This window comes from Toxotes jaculatrix, chromosome 3 (assembly GCF_017976425.1).
Source record: "Toxotes jaculatrix isolate fToxJac2 chromosome 3, fToxJac2.pri, whole genome shotgun sequence".
Lineage (NCBI taxonomy): Eukaryota > Metazoa > Chordata > Actinopteri > Toxotidae > Toxotes > Toxotes jaculatrix.
Window position 1 is genome coordinate 10,080,717 of NC_054396.1, and position 18,813 is coordinate 10,099,529.

Consider the following 18,813-nt stretch of genomic DNA (forward strand, 5'->3'; position numbering starts at 1 on the left):
GCCAGTTTGATGGAAAGATTAACACCACTGTCATGCTGGGCGCAAAGCACAACGATAGAGTAAGTAGGCTGTTAGCTGAGCTTAGCATAAAGACTGGAAACAGCAAACAGCAGAGACACCAAGATGTCACAGCATCTGGCTGTACTGGTCAGCAAGAGATATTTATAGCATGGAAGTCCCTGTAAAACCAAAACTGTTTTGTTTTACTTAAACAAACAAGATACAGCATGTTCATTAGTAAGCTTTAAAGGTGGTAGACATATTTATGAACTCTGGACAGAGTCAGGCAAGCTGTTTCCCTTTGCTTTGAGTCTGTGCTGAACTAAGTTAATTACCTCCTCTAGCGCTGCACTTAACACTCTGATCTTCTGCCCTATCAGTCAGAAAGAGAATAAGTAAATTCCCTAAAATGGCAAATTATACACAGATAAATTTTAACAATATTTTGAATGATTTACAGTCATGCTGATTTCTAATGATACATTTATAATGCATATTGATTATTATTATTATTATTATTATTATTATTATTATTATTATTATTATTGTGAATTATTATTATTATTATTATTATTTTAAGTTTGCTGTCTCCTTGGTTTTGTTTAGCAAAGACTGGGTTAGTTTAATGGCAGTTAGCAAATATAAAGAACACCATCATCGTTGAAGGAAGACAGTCTTATAGAAAAAACTGTTTAACAAACATGGCTGATACTTCACTTGGTCCTTGGAGCAAATTTATATTCTGTCATCTTTCACCTTCTCTGCTTATTTTGTGTATGAATATAGCTGATCACACAACCCTCAACCAAATCTCTATTCTGTATGGTAAAAATTCAGCTGACAGCAAAAACATGACATATCTTAAATAATGTTGTGAGAGCATAGGTATGGTGCTGCTGGAGTGCACCAGAATGACTCACTGCCATTTTCTCCTTCAAGTGAAGAAAGAGAATATTTGCAGTTTGCATACTCCGATAGAAATTCATATACATGTGCTTGAAGTTCCAATCATCATTAAAGCATGTGTTTTGCAAGCAAGCCAATATTAAATAGGATCGAATGGTCAAAGTTGTCATATTGACAGCTCACGTGTATTGATTGATTAGCAGCCCGTAGCCTTTCAGTGGCACAGTGAATTGAATTTCTTTTTTTTTTTAATCTACCACATCTATGATATTGTCTAATAATACTTGGCTAGATGTTTGGCCTACTGCAACAAAATCAGTCTAACATTTGATTGTTTGCTCAGTTATATGACTAATGTATGTAAACGCCACTGTGCGTGTGCACATTTGTGTGAGAACTCTGATACTTAAATAGCACCTCTGTGTGAGAATGCAAATTCTCTGGTACTTTTAATGCAAAACAAGTTGGTTCTAAACCATTTTGACCTTTGTGGCACCACCATATCCAGGAATTCATGTTGTTCCATGATTTTGTAATTGTGTATTAGAGTCTAAAATAAGTAATGAGCTTTACTTTGGCCATGGTTGCAAGAGGTTAATCACATGTCAGCATTTAAATTCAGTCCCTCCAGATCTGGCATTTCTTCTACTGTCCTAGCTCCAGTATACTGCACTTGTAGTCTGACCATGTTATACTTGAAATGACAAAATTTAAAGGTAAGACACAGAAAAGGCTGGTTGTGCCTAAAAATAATTCAACTGCAGGCTGATTCCTCTGTTCGAAGGAGTTAGTTGGGGGTCTTAAAGAAAGCTATTCATTATTTCCCAGCTGAGGTGGATTACTCGTCGACGGGTGCTGTTTGACATTTACCGTATGCATTTCATTATTGGAACTGACCTGGAAATTAACGGCAGCTTCTCGGAGCCTCAGCTCCAACTCCCCCACCCCACCCCACCCCACCATGTGCAACTCACCAAAGCATTGACCCTTTCCTCGTCTCCCTCCTGACCTTTCAGTACTGCATTATTTAACGCACACAAATCCCACACAGACCGCCACTGAATGCTAGGAAAAGGTATTGACAGAGACATATGGCTGCTGGTGGATAACATGCATAATTGAGGGGTAGGAAAACAGGTTATATCCCTGGCTGAGGTGTGTGAGTCGAAGACACCGACCTTGGTCCTCTGCGCCCACTGCTTTGGGAGTAGATGTCTGTTTGAACACCTACCGCTAATTATTCAATCATGTCAAACTACACACTGTAAAAACCCCTGTACAATGGCCATATCTTATCTCTGAGAAATTCAACATGAGCACTGTAGCTCAGCGCACAAAAACTGGGGCAATTTTGAAGCCCATCTTTTTTTTACTGGATTATCAAAGGGTAATGTCGCTGTAAGATCCTGTGATCATATGTTTCATTTACTAAGTCTGTGAAAAGATGCCACGTGACTGTTTATAATGTTACAGAGAAGCAGAGATGGCACACTAAAATGCACAAGCTACTTCTAATACAGAGAATTAAATGCAAATTGAAGCCCAAGAGCTTGATGCCAGAGAGCGGTGCTGATTTGCAAAAAAAAAAAAAGCTAGTGATGATATACAGTGAGTTTACAGTAAATGGGGTATCACAGTTTTACTTTGAAATGAATGAATATATAATATACTTTTCTACATTTAAATTGCATCTCTTCATTTCACACATACCTTATATACTGTTGCCCATAAAGTTGGAATAATTTAGTTTTCAGACACATTCCTCTTTTTATTCCTATTTATACATACCAGTAATCACATTGGAAAAGCTGGATCAATAAAGTTATGAGAAGATATACACTTTATCTATCAAGAATAAATCACATTGTCATCGTCATTTCATGAGAAGGGGTAAAATATATTTTATTACAACTTTATGGGCAACAGTGTATATACAAGGGCCTATGACAGATATGATTAAAGCCTTAAAATATAAGATTTTAAAGGAACTCCTTGTGCAAGTTACACAATTAAAGCCTTGGAAACAGCCTGTACACTACCCAACAAAATAAATGTACCTGATATGGCTGTCTGTGGTGCACTGTCCCAGACCAGAGGACAACTTCCTCTCTGTGGCAGCGCTTTGATGACTATCTGAAAAGTGTCACAAGGGGTCCAAAAAAGCAATTTAATAATTAACAAGAGTTTACAAGAAAACCAAAGAAAATAAATGATAGCGTGGTGGAGGAGGACAATGAGTCGACATTAACAATCAGGTCTGCCAGTGAATAACGAGCTCGCCCCCAACATTTTAATTAGCAGCCCGCCGGATGGCACAGTGATTAATGAACACTATTTGATTTCAGCGTTGCTCTGAATTAATAACAAATTGACATTTAATGAAAATTACTTACTGCAATTGGAATTAAAGCTGTTTCTTGCCCCTTTATGCACCACAGAATAATAATAAATACAAATGTTGTTATCCCCAATTGATCATAAACATGTGTTAAAAGAGATATCAAAGGTGATGGGATTGAATTATGGGAGGATTTTGCAAACAACATTAACAGCATCAATTATCTTTTCATAGCCTCTGCTCTGGGCAATAGGAGGACAAATTTCACTCATCTGTTTTATGTACGTCTTCCATCATCCCATGACTCAATTGGAAACACTGCTCAGAGGTGACGGCGGGAAATCAAAGGGTTAAAGCCTCAATATGCTTCAACCAAAGTCCTTGTTGGATTGGAGGGGTGGGGGATGGGACAACTTTTCTACCTTTCCAAAACAGACAATCAGACAATTACATCTACTGCACGCAGCAATTGGCCAGTGAGGATAAGTGTCACTCAGCAGGATTGAAATTCTTTGCTCAAGCTGGGTTTTTTCATACTTCACACATTCTTCACACATCTACCATCACTTTTTGCATGTACAACCTAGTGAAAGTAGTAGATTTTCAGATACTGTTCAGATTTAACCCCATTTGTATGATTCATTGCACTGAGACAGCAGAGACACTCTCAGTGCAATGATCGTTTTCCCTGATTCTTGGAAAAAGATCAGAGGCAGTGTAATGCAGCCAACAGGAGGTTAGGACAGAAGGCTATTTGCGTCACCTTTGAGCATGGCCATTAGGAACAGGTGTAAACCCTTTTGTTATTACAGTTTTGGACAACCCTGTGTCTTGGAAACATACTACTAATTTGCAAACTGCAAATATGTTTTGGAAGGTAGACTGGCATTTTTTTTTTTTAAATCAACACAATAATCAAATGTTGTAGCAACGGAAACTATAACATGATTCTACATGATTATGTTTAGGCACCTGGTTAAGGCCAGGAAAAGATCCTGGTCTTGGTTTAATACAGAAGAAGTCTTACTTAAAGCATGACAGACAACATATTTATTATTGTTGTTTGTTCAACTGAAATAGTGATATTTCTGCAACCTTAAGCAAAGTGCTTTTGTCGCATAAAACAAACCACAAATGGGTACTCTGGTAAACTCTGGTCTCTAGTATCAAAGTCCCAAGGTTTGTATGTCCTCCACCTGCCTTGACCATAAACAGCATGCCCCTCACTTGAAAATCGCTTTGGCTTTACACACCAATGCATGATACAACCTTTTCTTTTGAAGCATAGTAAAGCAAGCAGGGTTTGGACTAAGTTACTTTTTCACATGTAACTACTCAGTAATACAGAAACTATTACAAAAAAGTGCTAACTTTTAAGTCAGCCAGTGAGAAGCATGCCCTTGAATTCTAAAATCTTAACTTTGTACTTGTAGCAGTGCATTTGTGTGTTTGCTCTGAGCTTCTGAATTTGTGCTAGCCTCTTGCTGGAGATCAAACACTTCATTTGTCTTGGTGGGGGTTGTGGCACAGCATCCACCGGGTGCGTCTGTACCCCGAAGCATGGTGACCACCTGTTGGCGCTTCAGCCCATGATGCCTTCGACACAGACATACTAGCCTGAGGTTCTTTTTGCCTCAGCTGCCTCCCTCCCCGGCCCACCACGCTGTACTTTATTTCTGAATGCAGAACCTAACTGACCACATGGAGCTCCAATCAATATTTGTGCTCTTCTGAAGATCAAAAAGGGCTTTGTTTATGTGTACTTCGGTTTGCCGGGTTCTCCATTTGAGGAGCCCCTCTGTGATTACTGCTCCATGCAGAGTCCACCACTGTTCATTTGTCTGCATGAATGTCTGCTCTCCTCTTTATTACTACGCCCTCATATTCGTGGTCTCCACTCTGTTTTTGACTGGGTAGAAGGATGATTAGTTTTGTGTGCATGAGGCCGATATTAGTGTGCATGTGGTTATGCTTAAGAGTTTCTTTGAGTCCAGATTCATTTCACCTTCCCAAAGTATTTCAAGGAGTCGTGCTGTTAGTACATTCCAAGCCGAATACCTATCAGCCCCTCCATGGAAACTATAAACAGCCAGAATTTGTATGGCTTTTATCAATGTTTGTTAAATGCTTAGAGCTCTACATCAGAGGAGTCTGTGTTTCACTTTTGCTAAAGCAGCCTGTTCCTCTCAACCTTTCACTTTGTTTTCTTTGCAAAGATTTCTGCCCCAGATGATTTATGGGGAATACTGCTGTCTTGGATTTAGTTAGGCCTTGGTTTTGTGATACCTGCCTGCTTATAAAATTACGAAAGATGTTGACTGAGATGGTATAATGATGATGCATTTACCAATAATGCTTTTACCCAGAGAAACAATATTCAGCTCCATGGCAGTGTAGGGGACTGTCACAGCTGTTTAATATTAGGATGTGCATCTCGCAAATCCTCTTTTCAAATGAGTATGATTTATTTTTAACAATTAAAAAGTAAGGTATTGCACTTTTTAATTTTCCTATTAATTTGGTAATGTTTTAAATAAACATTCTTAGTCACCAGCTGAAAGTGTATTTTTACCAGGCATTTGCTATAATCTGAAGTAATCAGAGAATGCCAAAAAATGTAGAATTGGTTTTATACAGTCAAAATGAGTAATGATTTTTTTCAGTTGCAGTGTTATTCTAAACTACATTTCGTGAACACAACTTCTGTGTGCGTGTGAACATTCATTGATTTGCTCACCTAACACCGTGGCCACATTCCGTGTTGTTAGAGACTGGGTTTCATGAATAATCAAGAACAATCCATCAGTCAAAGAGCAGAGAAGGGAAATCATCTTACTGTCACAGCATTTAGATGAAAAATCACACTACGCACTACATTTCCACAAAATGCCCAAGACATTCATAGAGGTGTTTATCGGCCAACTGGCGATGGCTCAGAATGAGACGCTTCAAATCGCCCCAGGGAAAGAGACGTTTGGAGCAATTACAAATTAGACATTGAAATAAGACGACTCAATAGCACAGCAGACAAATTGCAGGAGCTTGGCAGTGCTCATTAATTCTAACTATGGGCTCCTCAGCTGCATTGATCATATCCTCCATTTATTCCAGTAAACGGTGAGGGAATGAGTGATATGATATGAAGAAGGCATCAGTGTTCTCCCTCTGGCTGATGCCAAGTCGCCATTGAATATTAATATTAAGTACAGTATACAGTATGTATGTGATGTTTACTACATCTCAGCTCATATATTCATTGTTACCACAAGCCGGGATGGTGTGAGATCGCTTACACATGTTGTTCTCTTTCACATCCTTTCTAATCGAGTTGGAAAGGTGTAAATAATAAGGGTGGAGCCTAGGAGAAGCTAGGCCCAAACATGTCCACTATCATCAGATCTGAGAAGAGAATAATGAATGCAGGCGAAGGGCTGATAATAAGTAAGTGGAACACAGCACAGCCAGCTCACACAAACTTAATAAAAAGTTATGAGTATATCAAGATGTGGCTGGTGCTCGTGTCCAACAAGGGAGAAGTCAATGATCATTCAGTGCTGATGACAGCAATCAGAAGGCAAGCTCTCCCTGGTTGCTGTGGGGTTTGGGTAATGGTAGTGGAGTACATATCTAAGTACCTATGGGAACAAGAGACCTGACAAGGTTTAACAACTCACAATCCACTATTAGGCTCTATAAAAACAAAGTTCTGACTCCAGACCTTATGTGCTGAAAGAAAAGCTATTTGAAAAAGCTCCCAAGGTGCAGGAAGTTGTGAAGTAGCTGCCGCCATGAAACCCTTACTTTTTACAGCTGCAGCATTGTCTAATTGTTGTGGCATATACGCAGTTCAATCTAAAACAAACCGAACCAATGGCAAAATTTTATATACGGTTTGTAAAAAACTATGTTAAATGGTAAAACATTACACAGTACAATAATGTCATCTCTTTTTTTTCCATAGCGAGTACTGTTAGGGATTTCAATTTGAAATTACAGCGATTACATCCCAGTTATTAATCCCAGTACGCTGTGATACATCAGCAGTTTGGTATCACTTTGTTTTCTGTGTGTTCAGTTGCTAGTCATTCAACTGTTTACTTTCACATTAGGCTAACCTGAGGGTTTGTTTAAAACCTTAAAAACTGCTTCTTTTTAGCAACATCACTGCACTTTCAGAACTCAGCAAGGGGTGTTTGCAGGGATAAGTTAACGACTAGTATAGCGGGAAGGAGGGAAAGACTGGCAGAGTCGTCTCTAGATTCGTGCCATTTAACAACATAATGTCCCTCTTCTGATCCCACAAGCAGATACAGAATCCTCCTTTCTCTTATTCCTCTTGTTCGTTTTTTTTCTTTTTCTCCTCCTCTTCTTTTCCTCTCTCACTTTGCACTTGCCTGTGAGCTACATCAGAAAATACAGTTTTTCTTTTTGTAAGAAATCACAAGACATATACGAAAACCACTTTCTGCATTTCTCATTATTTTGAATTTCCCTGTACATAATTATCCCTTCATGTTGCCAAACAAAATGAACGCTTGTTATCTTGATTGAATTCACACTTTCATCGGAGCGACAGAATTAACTCCACAAGTGGTACATACTGGCCTGTTTTCTATACAGGTATACAGTAAAATAATAAGTATGATCTTAGTTAGACCCACAGAGTGATATTTTCCTCTTTTAAGGTTAAAATTCAAGCATGATCCCAGTACACTTCAGCACAGTCTGTGGTTCTTTTAATTTTTGAAAGATTTACTTTTATGCAAATTTCAGCTTTTGATGGCAAGGGTCGATATAAATTTAAAAACTCAAATAAAAGAAGCCTGGCTGGACAGCTATGCATATAAGATTCATTGTTTAGACCCATGTGCCTGCTACATACTGAAGCACTGGCCATTCATCAGGTTTTCAAAGATTTGATCAAGCCAGGTAGCCAGTGTCTCCAAGGTCTTTTATTTTCACTTCCTCCCTCCCTTTTAGAAAAGTTTATATGTTCATAAATAAAAGGGCAACCGCCATTATCCGAGGTTTATTCACTGTTGATAACAGTGAGTATTAATAAAATGTAACTGTTTAATGCATTCTTCTGGAGGCTAGATAGATGTGAAGCAGCAAGAGAGTTTAGAGGAGAGAGATTTATTTTGTTGGGTACATAAGGTGAAGGAGCAAGAGTGGAAATATAGGAGATGTGAATACCTACTGAAGATATGGGAGTATTTCTTCTGCTGTACCCCCTATTGGATTCAGGTACGGCTCAGAATTCCTCTCCACAGGCTAAACTATCAAATATTCACCTCACACAAGTCCACAAACTCTCTCCCTCATGCTCTTTCTCGCAGTCTCTTTATTTTTATGTCTGTTCTTTTTATCATTTTTAACAATAGATTCAGCCATTCTGTTTAAATAATGTGATTGAACATGGTAATGGGTGATTACTTTAGGATTTGCTCAATAATGTGAACACTCTAAACGCAAGACATCAGTGCATATAGAATGATAATTACTTCAGTAATTATCAGCTCCAAGTAAATCAAGCCATTCACTACTCATGCACTGTGAATGTCAACTACATCTTGGTCCATTATAGTAAACAATAATTTGTGATGTGGAAGGATGGTAAGTGTTAGTGGTTGTGGAAGTGCCCTGGTGTGGTAAATTTCTAACTATACAATTGTCACATTATGGGAGAAGGTTTGTGTGTGCGTCCTTTCACTCCCCAAGGCATATTCAGTTGTAGCTGGAGGTTAGCTGTTTGCAGCCGTTTTAAATGAGGAATGCAAATAATGCTAACAAGCTGTGGCTGTGAGACTCTAAATAGCTAGAATAATCTTTTCCCTCAGACTGTCACTGCCACGGGCTCTGTCCATGGTCCTGATGTTCACCCGCATAGAAAGACAGAGGACAGGAAACTGTTCAGGAAATTGTTCAGTAAGTGCTATGTGTCTTGTTGGGTAGGAGCATGGCTTAAAAAGTAAGTAACAATAAGCAGACCAGATGTTTCCTTAAAGAGGGGGTTTTAAGGAAAACAAAAACTGTCTAGACTAGAGTGAAGGTGGTATTCTTCACTTTTTCTTTTCCAGGTAAAGTGTACAATTTGCCACCAGTGTCTCTACTATTTATGCTTTTCCCAAAGATGGCTTTGTGCAAGAAGAAACACCACTCGGTATCATTTTAAGGAGTGGGTTGGCTGTGGCAGGTACCTCAGCAGTTGTCAAGTACAGTGCTAAATGACAGCCCACTGTCAGAAAGAAGACAACAGAGTTGTCAGAATCCTCCAGTTAAAATTTTAAGCAAATAATATCATGGTTTTAAACTTATCACCCCAACAGATCCAATTTTAAAACTTTATAATGCAAAATATTTCTAGATGGTAGGAAGTAAAGTTAGCCACTTGCCCATCATTAGTTGAGGTTAGAAACTGTTGTTTGCAGAATGTTGTAACCACTTTGCCATGTCAAAAGCTTTGCTCAAGGTAACCAGATTTTTTGAGTGGTACTTAATTGTGCAGTGTTTTGGCAATACACATCACACCTTTAAAGTTAGAGACTACAGACACATGCTTAGTATTCCTGCCACAGAATGATGAATATCAGGATTTAATTAACTGAAAGAGAAAGCCCTCATACATTTGACAGGAAGCTCAGCCAGACTTACTGTCAAAGAGTTATACTATTTATCGCAAATGGTTATATAGTCACACTTGACGGAAAAAGTTCTGCTCTCGAGGGAGCTCCCTAAAGGATGCAAGCAGCATGTGAGGGATTCTGCTGGGAGCACTAAATCCCCAAGGACATGGTGAACATATACAATTCAAAAGCATAAGCCAGAAATTCGTAAACAAAACACTAGCCAGTTGGAGGACTTGAATGTGACCAGATGTTCATCCAAAAGCACATCAGCTAATATACGATTAACTGATCAGCTGTAGGAGTTTAAATAAGCTGTTGATCAATAATGAATACATGACTTCAGTGTTTTGTCTGAGGCTCCATTTGTGTATGGCATTGTTTGTAAGTACTGGCCTCTCATTTAGCTCAGTGAACACTCTACATTTATTGTTTCAAAGATTTAAATTTAATGAGCATTTAAATGTGTACTGGATGAAAAATTCATATCAGAGTGCAGGAAAAGTAAACTAGTTTGCGTCTCCAGCAACTAAAGCCACAACAATTGCTTTGTGTGTTTCTGTGCTTCTGATTTCTGGGCAGAAATGTAGGCAAAATGTCTCCCACTGTGTCCCCTAAGTGTTACAAACACAACAGCTGTGCAGCTCCTCTCACCTCCCTGTGGAATATATACATAGTTGATACATTTTTGCGCTAAAAATGTCTTGTGTGGGCTGAAAATGATGATTAAAAAAAAATAAAATAATGAGCAATGCAGAAAGCTCTACAAAAGAGCTTTTGATTTTTAGTTGAGTAGAAAATGTAGAGTATATATGTTTAATGATCTCATAAGATTAAGAGGAAAACAGTGGCGGAGGAAAAAGAGCCAAAAAATCAAAAAAATACAAAAGGCTGGAGACCTTTCCCCTGTACAGTGTTTTCACTTTGGGAAATCCAATCTCTAACCTAACCAAGTTGAGTTTTCTGCTTCACTGGCGTGAACAGGCCTGGCCACTCACCTGTAGTGTAATTAAAGCTAAACAAACTCCATCAATCAGCTGCCATTACCACGAAGGGGAAGGAAGAAGGGAGGGAGGGAGTGAGGGAGAGAGGGAGAGAGGGAGGGGAAGAGAAAAAAGATTGCAAGGTGCAAGGTTGGAATGAAAGGCAGGAGGAATGCAGAGAGAGAGGTATTGAAAGGAGGGATGGAGAGAAAGAGGACAGAAGAAGAAGAAGACGGAGGGTGGAAAGATGGGTTGGAGGGAGGAGGATTGGAGGCAGAAGCCGGTAAAAAGAAAACGAAACAATCTGGCCAAATCAGGTTTGGAGTGGAGGGTACTGAGCAGAGTGATTACAGCAACTAGACTGACTCACCCAGAGAGAGGGCCCCGGGGAGCTGACTAGGTGCATAGACGCACACACACACACACAAACACACACACACACGCACACATACACCTACACCTACACACACACACACACACACACACACACACACACACACACACACACACACACACACACACACAGCCATGCACGGAACAGTGCACTTTCTGTATATAACTTACACACAAACCCTGGTCACACACTCTCTCTGTAAAATTCAGAAAACACTCTATTATTGTCAAAAGCATTTCACATTTGTGGGTAGCAGTGTTTCAGCGCTGCAGGGCAGGTCTTATAACCACATGCATACTGTACAAACACACACACCACACAACAGTCATTGTTCAGTTTAGTGTGTTTGATATGTTCAGGTCTTGGTGCATCTGCTGCTGATGTGATGGGGGTGTGGGGGGGGGAGCACATCACTAACTCTGTCAGCGGTCCTGGCCTCTTTTCCTCTGAAGTGTCAAGCATCATCTGTGCTCAGGAGCTCCACAGTTTATCTTCTTCCTCTCCTCAGCACCCTGCTGATAGATGCTATCTGCGCTGTTATTACCCCTCTAGTAATAAAACAACACTTCTCTCTTCCTGTATCGGGCTGTCAGGCATTACTTCCCTGCCATGTTTTTTTTTTTCACTTTCCGATCAACAGCCGACAATGACTCAAATTTGCCCATACACATATCATGGGAGAGAGGTTTCTGCATCAGGAAGAGTTTTGAATGCAAAATTGAAAGTTGCATTCTGGTTATTTTCTGATATATGTTTTCCCCCTGGGACTTACTGTAGCTGTGTGCTCTTGCTGCTGAGACTATTCAATACTACAAAGCTACACAAACGTGTGCTGTTGATGCTGATGCCATATGCTGAAGGGTGCTATAGAGACCACTTTAGACCTTCAGGGATCGCCGGACTTGTTCACTTACCAAAATCCAGCAGCAGACTCAGTGCCTGTGGACTGAGACCTGAGACTCGCTGCTGCAGTTTGGTTACTTTACACAACTTCTGGTGCTCATTTGTGTTAAGTGTTGTTTTGCATTTAGATTTAAATACTTTTATCAAATACGTCTCTACAGAAACAATATACATATGTGTTGGTAGTGTTTTGTTTATTTACTGCAAAAGTTACACACAAGTAAGTTAAATAAAAACAGTGATTTCATGAGTTAACATTTATATGTAGTCTGTAGCTTAATATATCATATAGAGTATTGTGCCATGCATTCTTGGGGCCTGAAAGGTGCACAACACTAATACACAAAAACATCCACATCCAGACATCTCAGCACTATGTGTAAAAATTATGGTTAAAAAAAAAATAAAAATAAAAAATTGCTGAAATCCAAAAGTCAGATAAATCAAAATCTGGGAAAATAAGAGCTGAACTATCGACATCAGTAACAGTGAAGGTAACTGAGAAAATATGTTTTTTTTTATATTTGTTTTTATTTGTTTGTTTGTTTTTAGTTGAAAATGATATTGCATTTGAAACTAGAGCACTTTTTTTTTTAGCCTCAAAAGGTTCCAAGATTTTTGCTTCTCCTGGTCTTTCACTGTTCCCATTCACAAGGTAAATAAGTTGACTTGTCTCAGACTGCTGCTGTGTCAGAGGAGCGGGTGAGAAGATGGATGCTATGTTTGGACTGGGAACAAGCCTAGCTCGTCAGGACATGAGGACAGTGACGCTAGCATCCTGGGCCGTGTGACAGTTAGCCGTGACAGTTTGCTGTAATGACCTGAGCTCCTGCGCTCTCGGCAGGTTGAAGCTTTTGGGGGCGGGAGAGAGCGAGCGGGGGGTGAAGGGTGGTGGCTGTGGGTGAGGCGTGCAGGGGGGACAGATGCCAGCTGAAACTGTGGGAGGGGAACGAGTTTCTCTCCAGCCCTCGGGCAGCTAACACTCCAACTACATTACTGTCATATAGGAGTCCATTCTGGCCAAACATTGGCCTGTCACCCACTTTGACTCCCTGCTGTCTGTTCAGTCAACCAGTGACAGCAGTTAAACAGCCTCTACTTGAGGCACTTTTCCAGACTTTAATGTGGCAACTTCTGTTTCAAACTTATACTGCCACACACAGCCCTAATATGTATTTGGGTGTGTTTGCGCAATTCTTGACCAGTTTTAAAAAATCATGCTCACGTATTTTTATTGATTGCCAACAAAGGTAAGAAAGATGAGCGGCATTTCCAAAAAACAATGCATTAGGATGATGCATTTCTGCTTCAGGCAACTAGCATTAGGTCTGTGGCGTGGAAGAGGCTGACACACAGTGACAGAGAAACAAAGTGAGAGGAGGGGAGGGGAATGGCTGAACAAGAAAAGAGGACGGAGACCAAGCGAGCAGGAGAAGAAACAGCGAGGAAAAGAGAGCGGGAGGAAAAGAGAGAGAGAGGAATCAATGGCGGAGCGCCTGATAGATGCTGTCTACGGGGTCATTATTGGCCATTGTGTGTCTTTGGCATGGGATAGCAGAAAATGTGACAGATAATTAGGAGGTGGTGATTTAAAGGGAGAAGAGCAAGCCTTGGCTACAGGCAACACAGTCGATGGACAGAACAAATAAGTCAATAGAATAAACAAAGCCAGCGTGCTCAGTGTACATATGCACCACTAACTCAACAGCACAGCATGGGTAGTGTCAAATCACGGTGGGCTGCACAGCCTTGTGAGTCACCCCTGCATATGCATGCACTACTTATGAGCTAAGAGCTATTGGGATCACACATAATGAACCATTCCACCTGTGTGTGTGTAAATGCTTTGCATTTATAACAAGCTTTTGAACTGTTTTATGTATTCACAAAGGTAACAGTGTAAGATTTTATTTGTTTGCTTTCAATGGTGATACAACGGATCAGGGTAGTGTGCCAGATATTTAAAACTACTCAACTGATATGATAGCTTTTTCTTTGGCCTTGGAACAGAAGTTGTTTTTTTTTCAGTATTCAGAATACACCAGCATACATAGTGGAATAAATTTGTATACCAAAACAGAGTGCAAATATTGTTGAGGCAGGAATGGTTGACTGCCTGTCATTTCAGATCAACCTCTTCCATATCTGGCCCGGTGCAGGTTTGGGATGTTTGTCTGTCTATCTGCTTATCTGTCTGACTGGGTGTCTGTTTGCCTCCATGTCTGTCTGTCTGTTGGTCTGTCTGGGTTCCTCTATCCAGACAGACTTGGCACATTGCCTGCCCTCTGCCACATGATTAGCCTGGAAGCGGCTGGGGTGAAATTGATTTGAAGTGGCCTCAAAGCATATGAAAGATTGATGCTTCGCATCAACTGCAGCCACTTGAATAGTCCCTTCCCACCTCTTCAATGTCCTTCTTGTCCCTGTTGTGCTCCAGACCTCCTGATTTTTAAAAACAAAACTGAAAAAGAAAAGTTTTATATATATATGCAACAATAAGAAACCTAAAATAGACATTACCAATTCATGGTCACACAAACATTAATAATCATTTAAATAAATTCATTAATTAAAAGAAAAGAAATTAAATCACATTTTATTTTTACTTTTATCTTACTTTTGGAGATATAATCTGCCTCAGTCTAAGTATATCGTAAAGTATATCTTTGTGCACGCACACCCACGTTTCCTCGTGGGAGAAGCTCCTCCGGACACTGCATGCCATTATGAAACAGTCAGTATGTCATGGTAGGAGAGTGCAATTAAAGAGATAAGAAGAGATGATGTGATTGACTATTATTGTCACCAACCACACACACACACACTGATAATGTATGTGGAGAATGGTTATTTGTTCTTTATAATCCAACCCTCATTCTATAAGGACACTTGGTATGCTGCACAACACCCTAAAAATACCCAAAGTGTGGCTTTACTCCATCCACACACTGTGCATTGGGCAACTGACTGCCCTTTGCACACTACGCCTTCATTCACAAAATTAGCTGCACTGAGTCACTTTATGTTGGCAGAGGGCCTGTGTGTTCATGTGTTTTAAAATGTTGTGGATCAAAACACATTATCTAAATACTGCACATTCAAGAGACTTAAAAACTGAAAACATTTTTGTTTGATAATGCTGAAGACATATAGAGACATATAGATACATGCATGCACGCACAGACACACACACACACACACAAACACTGAAAATGAAAGCATAGCAGAAAGAGAGTGTTTAGGGGCTGCGGGCCAGCCACCACCATGGCACCACACATCGACAGATGCTCCTATTCATTCCTTTCACTCTCGGCTTAATGTCTGACTGCAAATAAATAAGAACATTTAGCCATGTCTCAGTCACTCTGGACCTTCACTGTAACTTATTGCCAACCCCCAGATGGGCTATGGAGCTGTAGAGTTGAAAGATGAGCATGGGGGAGGGGAATAGGTGTAATTTATCACTCTGTTCAGCTAATGAATGATAGCATCACGTCCCTAACTGTGTTGTCCCTAATTCCAAAGTATCAGCCTAAATGTTTGGGATGTCTTTGCCATCAGGTCGGCACTGCTTTAGTTTTATGAGCCTCAGTTAAAGATGTGTCTTTGGAGAGTTTGTATAAAACAGGCAAGATATTCAGTCCTGCACATTCGTTTTAGGAAACTGTCTCTTTCCTGCACACACACACTCACACAACCATGTTGGCATTCAGGGAATCTTTGTCGGAGGTTTCCAGCTAATCTCAGTGTGATTATTGCATTAGGAAAAATCACAGATTCCTGCTTTGCCACAATGCAATCAGACCCACTCAGAAATGACATTTCGGTCCAGGCCCCAATCTTTGCCTCAATTATCTCACCCTGAATATACCAATCAGCATGCCTTGTTTCAGTGCCAACTAATGGGACTCAGTCAAATTATCGCCAAGGGAATTTGACTTGGAAATGGAAAGGGAAAAGAGAAAGAAACAAATAACAACAAATGTTGGTTATTTTTGACGAGGACACTGATTGTGCCAATTTGCCAAATCTAACGACGCCTGTCAAAACTCAGATAAGAGCCTGCAAAAAGGAGCAGCTAGTCAGTTTTGTTGCAGCATTTGAGGAGCACTTTGCTGTGACACTTAGCACTGTCTCCCCATTAGCCAAAGAAATGCCCTTCACTGGAACTTTGAAGATAATTAAACACATAATGGATATCACTGTCACTCTCTGACTTGTTTGCTCATTTGTCTGAGTGTGGCTGCCGCAATTGAGACCCTATTAAAAGGGAATAAATCGCCTGGTTACTAAGTCATTTCACCATCTAGGAAATGGTGTGTGTGCGTGTGTGTGTGTGTGTGTGCGTGTGTGTGTGTTTGACTATAAGTGGCTCTCTCTATCATGAATAATTGATTCCTTTCCTTCTTCAACAGTCATTGTTTGGACAACTTGCTAAAATGCCCATTTGATTTGACAAGACAAAACAACAGGGTGTGAGCCTCTATCACCCATTCTCTAAAATACTTTGTATAAAATCTGTCATCACAGTTTTGTTCTCTTTCCACTTCTTTGCTCTCTATCTATAAGGATTTACAATTCTCCTCCATGCCCTGCCCCATTACCACCTCTCTCACTTTATGTTCATTTTACTTCCTGTTTTCTCGTTTCTGTGCTTCGGCCATCACTCATGTTAATTTTTCTGCACCTCTCTGTGTCTTTGTTCTGTACCTATAGAACGCCAGTGACTGTCAAGGCCTAAATGTGGGAGTTTATTTATGTGTTTCCTACACTGTTTGCATTCCCATATTGCTTTACAGATGTTGGCTCCTCAGAGAAAGATCCATCAGTGTTGGACCATCACACTCCTGTGTTCACAGACAAGCATCATAGTAATTTTCTCTGTATAACATGTGTATTTCTCAGAGGCAAACGGAATAAACAAACCTTCATATCATCCTGTAACAATCATATATTTGTTGCGTATTTATGCCATGGCCTTGTGCCTTGCGCTAATGCATTTACGTATGCTTTTGTATGTATGTGTGTTTTACAAAGGTATATTTTATGACTTCTGCGCTCATTTGTTTAACATGTAACTGACAAGGACAGGCCTTGTGCACAATGTAATGATCTCTGAGCTGACCAGTAAAACTTTACTACTTCCATTATGTGCACTTAAACCAAGAAGGGAGCTGCAGCTTGTAGGATTACACAAGGCAGTTTATTCCAGTTAAGAAAATGCAGCCAGAGTGTTTTCTCCATTGCCTTTTAGACACTGAGCTCTACTATTTGGAATAATTAGCGTTTATTACATTTGTTAGGTGTGAACATAATGACATATTACTACGTTTTAAGTTGATATGGCAAACTCACTAGCAAACAGTAATTATTATTATTGTCTCATTTACACATCCAATAATTACAGTTTTGTTTCTGGCCAACAGGCAAATGTGAGTCAAAAATTCACTCTTTTTTAGCTCCATCTTTGGTCTCTACCAACTCTACCACCTCCAAATTTCTGGCTCTTAAGCTGGTAAATGCTCCACTATGTTCACCAACTAGTCACTAACTGTGTTTGTCTTCCGTTTGATACTGAGTGATGTACAGTGGGTTTTAGAACTTTTTTGGCAGAAAATGAAGCTATGAGAGTAGTGAGACTTGCTGGTACTGTTTGACCTAGCTGTGTCCCTCAACTATCACTCAACTCTGAGCATTTGATCAGTCATTTTACAGGAATGGTTCAAAGTTTGTGTGAACTACACTGATCCTCATACCTGTTTGTTAAATATGAAACAGAAAGACTGGAAACACTAGGAAACAATGTTTCATTTTTATTTATTTATGTACTTACTTACTTACTTACTTATTTTTGTCCAGAGCCAAACTAAATGTTTCCCCCTGTTTGAGGTCTTTATGTTAGGCTAAGTTATTAGCCTCCTTGAATGGAGAGATGTGAAACTAGTATCAATCTTCTCATCTAACTCTCAGCAGGAAAACAAATAAGAAACTATTTCTAGATGGTGAAATGACTATTTCACAGCTTTATGCTATGTGAATATTAAACAGGGATATATTCTCTTTTACTCCCACTGTGTTAAATATGTATTTAAAAACATACAATCTGCATTCAAGCCTACAGTCTTTTCCTCTCCTCACTTTTATTTTTACTTGTAGTTTCCATTTTAATATCCAATTTCCTTTTCTGCCCACTACATCCCTCCCATCTGCCATCTTTGCGCTTTCTCTCTTACAACCACTCATGTTGATTCTGTCATGAGGCCTTGGGATACAGTGTCAAACATTTCTTTCTCATCCTCTTCATCACTTTCATCTCAGCCTTTTCCTCAGTACCCAACCCCCATTTCCACCACCCCCTCTCTGGTTTTGGCCTTCCACGCTTGGAAGAACAGCGTGAGGCGGCATGGCCTCCATGCGGCTGACTGATTATTGTAATTCATACACTTTAATTAGCTGCACAAACCATTAGCCACAATTAGACTATTACAGAACGTTTTGTGGCAGGAGCCAGCCCCAAGATTGGCTTTATCTGCTGGAAGGGGAGAGCGAAAAAGAGGGGGAGAGACAGAGAGAGGGGCAGGAGGGTAAAATGTATTTAGCTAAACATTAATGTCTGTGTTTATTTCAACTACAGAAAGCTAATTCAGTATATCTTAAAAAGCC